At 32.1% G+C, this 7,905-nt stretch overlaps 1 pseudogene; it reads left to right on the forward strand.

The window, feature by feature from the left end:
• Positions 1 to 237: 237 nt before the first annotated feature.
• Positions 238 to 2,866, forward strand: LOC120068833 (annotated as a pseudogene).
• The last annotated feature ends 5,039 nt before the right edge of the window (positions 2,867 to 7,905 follow it).

Consider the following 7,905-nt stretch of genomic DNA (forward strand, 5'->3'; position numbering starts at 1 on the left):
TACTTTATTACTCATGTGAAGTTGATGTCTTTAAAATTAAAACCAAAGATGAAAAAATGAATACGCAAATCCTTATTGGGAAAACAGACTTTTGGTGTAAATTTTTAATTGGGTGATACGTTATTTCAGGATAAGGTCGAACAATATTTTTGAAATTCTTTTCTAAAAAGAGTATTTTCCAAATTTCACTAAGACAACTCATAACCGATAAAGTTTGGCCAGCTAAATTCACTTACATTATTCCTATATTTAGAATTCATTAACAAATATAGTACAAAGATTGATGGAAATACCTATCACATATTTACATAGATTCCTTGTATAAAAACACATTGTTCCGACATAAACCAAACGCCTAAAGTTGTAAAATCAAAGATGGTTAACCTTCAATGGCTTGTTCTTCCCCTCCTTGCAACTTTATCTTGCTTTTCTTTTTGTAAAGGAGACAGTGTCTCCTATGATTCAAATGCCATAATTATCAATGGTGAACGGCGTGTTATCTTCTCAGGATCAATTCATTATCCACGCAGCACCGAAGCAATGTGGCCTGATCTTATTCAAAAAGCTAAAGATGGTGGACTTGATGCAATCGAGACGTACATTTTTTGGGATCGCCACGAACCTCGACGACGAAAATATGATTTCTCTGGACATCTAAACTTTATCAAATTCTTCCAACTCGTTCAAGAGGCTGGGCTATATGTTGTGATGAGGATTGGTCCTTACGTGTGTGCCGAGTGGAACTATGGAGGCTTTCCACTGTGGTTGCATAATATGCCGGGAATCCAACTTCGAACTGACAATCAAGTCTACAAGAATGAAATGCAAACTTTCACAACAAAGATAGTGAATATGTGCAAACAAGCCAACCTCTTTGCATCACAGGGCGGCCAATAATCTTAGCTCAAATCGAGAACGAGTATGGAAACGTGATGACCCCATATGGAAGCGCAGGAAAAACATATATCAACTGGTGTGCTCAAATGGCTGAATCTCTCAATATTGGTGTTCCATGGATCATGTGCCAACAAAGTGATGCCCCACAACCTATCATTAATACATGCAATGGATTCTATTGTGATAACTTTATCGTAAGAATCCTAAGAGCCCAAAAATGTTTACTGAAAATTGGGTGGGATGGTTCAAGAAATGGGGCGATAAAGACCCTTATAGAAGTGCAGAAGATATAGCTTTTTCTGTGGCAAGATTTTTTCAATCTGGTGGTGTGTTTAACAACTATTACATGTATCATGGAGACACAAAACTTTGGAAGAACATGGGAGGTCCATTCATTACTACGTCGTATGATTAACACGCCCCACTTGATGAATATGGAAACGTGAATCAACCTAAATGGGGACATCTCAAACAACTCCACGAATCCATCAAAATGGGAGAGAGATTCTACCAACGGCACCTCATTCAGACCAAAAAATTTGGTAGCTTTGTTACTTTAACGAAATTCTCCAACCCCACAGTAGGGGAGAGGTTTTGTTTTTTGAGCAAACACTGATGCCCAGCAATGATGCTACCATAGATTTGCAGGCAGATGGAAAGTACTTTGTACCAGCTTGGTCTGTGAGCATTCTTAACGGTTTGCAACAAAGAGCTTTTTCAACACTGCAAAGATCAATTCCCAAACATCTATGTTTGTGAAGGTGCAGAATGAAGAAGGAAAATGCACAACCTGTCGTGGGTTTGGGCTCCCGGAGCCCATGAGAGATACTCTACAAGGAAAAGGTACATTTAATGCAAACCTTCTTTTGGAACAAAAAGGAACCACGGTTGATTTTAGTGACTACTTGTGGTATATGACAAATGTTGAAACTAATTCAACATCTTCACTTCAAAATGTAACTCTACAAGTGAATACAAAGGTCATGTGCTTCATGCCTTTGTTAATAGACGGTACATTGGATCACAATGGGGAAGCAATGGCCAGAGTTTTGTATTTGAGAAACCCATTCTATTAAAAGTCGGAACCAACACCATAACCCTTTTGAGTGGAACAGTAGGATTGAAAAATTATGATGCATTTTATGACACGATGCCAACTGGATTGATGGAGGTCCCATTTATCTTATTGGAGATGGAAATGTCACAACTGATTTGTCATCAAATTTATGGTCTTATAAGGTTGGATTAATGGAGAAATGAAGCAACTTTACAACCCAATGTTCTCACAGAGAACAAAAATGGAAGCACATTAAAATAAAAAACCTATTGGCAGGAGAATGACATGGTACAAAAAACAAGCTTTAAGACACCCTCAGGAATTGACCTGTAGCATTGGACATGCAAGGAATGGGAAAAGGTCAGGCTTGGGTAAATGGACAAAGCATAGGTCGATTTTTGGCCTTCTTTCATTGCTGGCAATGATAGTTGCAGCGCAACCTGTGACTAATAGAGGTGCATATGACCCTAGCAGTGCGTTGGAAATTGTGGGAATCCTTCCCAAAGATGGTATCATGTTCCAAGATCGTTTCTATCAGATGACACAACACGTTGGTTTTGTTTGAAGAAATTGGTGGAAATCCTCAACAAGTCATAGTTCAGACCATCACTATAGGAAACAATATGTGGAAGTGCTAATGAAGGAAGTACGTTAGAGTTGTCTTGTCAGGAGGGCATATCATCTCTGAGATCCAATTTGCTAGCTATGGAAATCCAGAGGGAAAATGTGGTTCATTCAAAAAAGGTTCATGGGATGTTTCAAATAGTGCTCTTTTGGTGGAAAAGACTTGCATTGGTATGGAAAATTGTTCAATTGATGTATCTACAAAAGTCATTTGGATTGGGCAATGCTACTAATTTATCTGCAAGATTAGCAGTTCAAGCACTATGCTCAAAGAATCGAGTAATGTAATATATATATATATTATCATTCGAGCTAACAAATTTATTTTCTTTCCTTTTTGTGGTATGATTTATTAATCACAAACCTAAAGAGAAATTAGAAAACGTCAAAACAAGTTTTTCTTCTTAAAAATAAAAAAAATGATAAAATATTCCGAAGCTTCGTCTAAATAATCTAAACAAACAAATAATCTGTTAGTGAAAATTATCTAAACACCAAATATAATAATCTAAACATGCTATTAGTATTAGCTTCTATCACTTGTAACATGCTATCAGTAGTAGCTTCTATCAATCATAACCCTTGAACACCATGTTGCCCCTTTCTTGTCATTCCCAAACATTTATAAGTCCATTTTCTTTTTCGATGATAGCTTCTATCATTGATAAACAGCTATTAGTGATAACTTGTAGGCATTCCACTTACATTTTAGTTCGAGATCTAACTTTATTAATTAAAATTCACTAAGTTGGCTAACAATGATAGATTTCCATCAAAGATTAAGCTATCGATGATAGAAAAATATTAGTAGCTATCACGGATAGATTTTCATTTGCTATTTATAATTATTATTTGATATAACAATCAAACTTGATGATTTGGTTTTGTTGGTGTTAAGTCACTTATGAATTGAGTACTTTCAAGTCTTGGCTACGAAACTCGACTTCATAATTCTTGTGAAAAAATGGGGAAGAAGAAAAAATTCAAATAAAGGAAAGAAAAATTTAAAAATAAGAAGAAAGAGAATAAGCAAAAAACTAAAGAAAGGAAGAAAATTAAATAGAAAAAAAGAAAGCAAAAACCAAAAAATTGAAAGAAAAATAAAAAGATAAAAGATAAAAGAAAGGTAAGAAGGGAGAAAGAAAATAAAATAAAATAATAAAATAATAAAAAGGAAAAGAGAAGAAGCAAAAATTGGAAAAATAAATGAAAATAAAAAATAATAAAAAACCGAAGAAAGAAAATAAAAACAATAAAAAAGAAAAAAATTGAAGAAAGAAAAGAAAATTAGAAAAGAAAAGAAAGAGAAAGGAAAAAAGAATGAAATAAAAGAAAATAAAAAAATAAAGGAAAGAAAATAAAAGGAAAAAATAAGAAAATAAAAGAAAATAAAAAAATAGGAAAGAATAAAAAAAAAAAAAGGGAAGTAACAAAAACTGAGAAAAGAAAAGAAAAGAAAATGAAAAAAATAAAATGGATAAAAGAAGCAAAAATCAAAGAAGAGAAAAAAAAGACTACAAAAAAATATGTACAACAAGATTTAAAGATTGACTAGTCAACTCATTTATATTACAAATATTTTAAGGATGTAATACATTTTAGATTTTTTCTCTTATTCTACTATATATTACAAATATCTTATTTTTACTGGAGTCACTATATTTTCGGAAAAGAGATATAAAATACGTACTTTAGTTGTATTTGATGAAAAATATATGAATGTTATTAGAGGGTTAAATATAAAAAATATTTTATTTGGACTATTTGATTATCTCTTAATTTCAAATTTTAACTTAAAGCCAAAATATTTGCTTTTTAATTTCGTCATAACCATCTTTTAATTTTTTTTTTTTCTTTTGGCATTATTTTCATTTGAATGATTTGATTGTCCTCCTAATTTTAATCTTTAGTTCAAAAACCAAAATATTTATTTATTTTTTCTAAAAATTTCGTGATAATCATATATTAGTTTAAAACACATATATCTTTTTTATTATTTGTATGATTTGATATCTTCATAATTTCACACATTAATTTAAATCAAAATATTATTTTTCAAAACAAATTGTGATAATCCTAGTTAAAAGAAAATTCATTTTTACTTACGAGATACACTGATCGTTACATTCAAAAGAAAATTCAAAAAAATCTATGCTATATTTTACTGCATCCGAATCTTGTTTTATGTGATCCTTTAGGTTTGAAGTTGTAACGTTGTTGGGAATGACTTGTTGTTTTGATGGTTACAGATCTTGTAGCCAGTAAACGATTACATATCTAATGTTTCAATGAAAGTGTATGACGGTTAAAAACCTATTGTTTAAAAATTATTTGATTGTTACAGATCTATGTAATGCTAATCGTCTCACACCGATTTCTCCCTAAGGTTAACAGAACACTCTTGACAGACGAGCGCTCGTCAGAAAAGTCTTGGAAACAAGAAAAAAACTTTTTCTTGGAGAAAATCAAAGAGATGGAAAATAGGGAGAAATAAATCTATCTGTCGTCTATTTATAAGAAAATTAAAAAAAAAAACATTTTAGATTTAAAATTAATTTTAGAGTAGTAGAATTAATGGGCATAATATCTTAGTGTGTTCAATCTACCACTATGTGTTATGAAGACCGAATGACTAACTAAATGTACAACTGATATAGAAGCTTCGATTGCTCAATGTTTGTTGTGGATTTCATTCTTCAGCACATGGAAATCTTATTTGAATCCCACTATATATCTAATACCTTTTAGCCATTTATGGCTATAATTTGACGAGTGAGAAGGAGTGTAAGGGAAAAATACTAAGTGACTTTTGTTTGATCATGATGATCAAGTTGAGAGTTATATTTCTTTTGATGTTGAATGCTCGTTTTTTAATGTGTATTAGCTCATAATAATAGAAGACTATGACATTATGAATGAATATAGAACCTTTCTTAGGATTCAACCATTATAGTTCCCTCATGTTTTTCTTTCTTAATCTATGACTTCCTTATTTTTCATTTGGTTTCATCTGGTATTTTCTTGAACATTTTGAAACAAAAGGTTAGGGTGTTTTCTTGAACAATTTTCTAATCCAAGGTTTAATCTTTTATGAGCTAGTAGAGGAACCTTATAAACCTACAGATCATGAGCTCAAATAATTTGAGATTAATCGGTTAAACTGTTTAACCTGAATTTAATCAATATTCATTAACAACCGAGACATACCACTATAGTGTTAGGATAAGAAAACATGCAACGGAAGCAAACAGAATGAATAAGCACTAATTACATTTAATTTGATTTGTAAAACCATGCTTAAATAGAAACATCAGAAGAGAGTTTCTAAGCTACATACCTTTGATGAATTCTTCCAATTCCAAGCTTTTCTTCAAGTGATTCCAGCTCCAACTCTTCAGTGAACCATCAATTGTGGATAAATCCACTACTGAGGTTTTTTTTTATTTTCAATTCCTTTATATTTAATTAATTCTAAAATTAATTAAAAACTAAATTTAATTCATTCACAATTAATTAAATAAAAAATTTCAAAATCTAGTTTCTGAAATTGAATTGAAAATTGAAATTATTTGATTTTTAATTAATTAAATAACAATTTAATATAAACCCTAATTTGAAATTGAACTTTTTAGAATTCAAACCTTAATTTTAATTCGAACATTTTCAAACTGAAATTCAATTTGAACAATTCAAATTGATATCATTCTATATTCATTCAATTCAATAATTCAAGGAATGTTTTACGAGTTAGTAAAAGGATCTTATGGACCTATAGATCATGAGTTCCAACGATTTAAGATTAATTGGCTAAAACTCTTTAGACCAAATTAATCAGTATTCCTTAGCTACCAAGTCACACCACTATAGCTCGTTAGTTGCACTCTCCTCACTATAGATATATTTATGGCCAGTTGATTTAACTATAATCAGTAAGTCGACCCTTCACAAGTGGTTTGTAATAATGGCTAGGTCAATATGCTATTTTACTAACGATATCTTGCTCCTTAAGTTTCACTAATCCTCTAATGAACAATTGGTTTGTGATCATATACCTAAACTGGATCCCTTTCGGGCCAACGAGAGGGTGGGGCCCCTTGTTCAAGACCTGAATTCAGTACTTAAGAGAACAACCTTTCTTCTTATCCCTAAATTGGGTAGGCGTGAATTTCTTATTGCACCCTATGTCCCCAGCTATCTTCTAGGTCTTACTGCTGAAATAGAAGCCTTATTGAGCTGACGCTGTTGAGCCAATCCTCACTTATGCAAATCTAAGAATAATCTCGAATAAACAGAAGTTCATAATTGGCTCAGGATTAAGATCGAGTTACCTAGATCATCTAAGAGAAATAGTGTGAGCCCTCTCTTCTTCTACTGATTCTTAGAATATTATGAAGCATATAGTTGCGATTGAATCGGGGACTCGAGATAAAGTTTGATGTGGATCTCTTGTTAAGATTATAATTAAAAATAAAAAGATTTGGATTGACGTTTGTTTCATTTAGGAAGAGGAAATAAGAATTCAAGGAATAATTTGAGGGTAACGGACCTAGTTAAGCATGTAAAGTAAATTCGATGATGAATTTGGCATGTGTGGGATAGGTCAAAGTCAATTGTCAAAGTCAATGGTCAAATGGTCAAAGTCAAAGTAGAAGAAAAGTCAACATTTTGAAAAGTGGTGAAATTTTGGTAAATTCTGAGTTTTAAAATTAAATTTGGCTTGTTTAAGACTTATTGGGCATAAATGTGCTGGAAATTAAAGGAAATTAAGGGAAAATGATGACAATCGAGAGGAAAAGGAAATTAATCATCTGGGCACGTGTTAAACTGGAAATTGAAGCTGAAAAACGAAGAGAAAAAGGGAATTTCGATTTTTTTTTAGTTTGGCTGACCGAAGAAGTGGAAAAAATTGTTTCCGAATTAGAGTCGTTCATGTGAAGGAAAATTAGGCAAAATGCAATTAAATGAAAGAGGACGTAAAGAAGAAGCTCATAGGAGGCTTGAGTTGCAGAAATTTAGCCGGAGAAGTAAGGAAAACCAAGAAAAACAATGGCGCTAGAGTTATCACGAAAACAGAGGATGCTCGGGTTTTTAGCAAATTCATAGAGTTAGAGTCTAATTCGAAGCTCCAACTTTAAAGGTAAGTTACTTATAAGGTCCTTCTAGAGTTCTATGGTCTTTAATTTGATCATTATTACCTGGAATTTCTGATTTTAGACTCTAAAAGTTCTGCAACTTCCTGCCAAAAAAACAGGGGCACTGTGGAGAGTTTGGTCGATTCCGGGAGTTCTAGGGCAATTTGGACGTCCAAACTTTGAGGTAATTTAAAT

The sequence above is a fragment of the Benincasa hispida genome, unplaced genomic scaffold (genome assembly GCF_009727055.1).
Source record: "Benincasa hispida cultivar B227 unplaced genomic scaffold, ASM972705v1 Contig1182, whole genome shotgun sequence".
Taxonomy (NCBI): domain Eukaryota; kingdom Viridiplantae; phylum Streptophyta; class Magnoliopsida; order Cucurbitales; family Cucurbitaceae; genus Benincasa; species Benincasa hispida.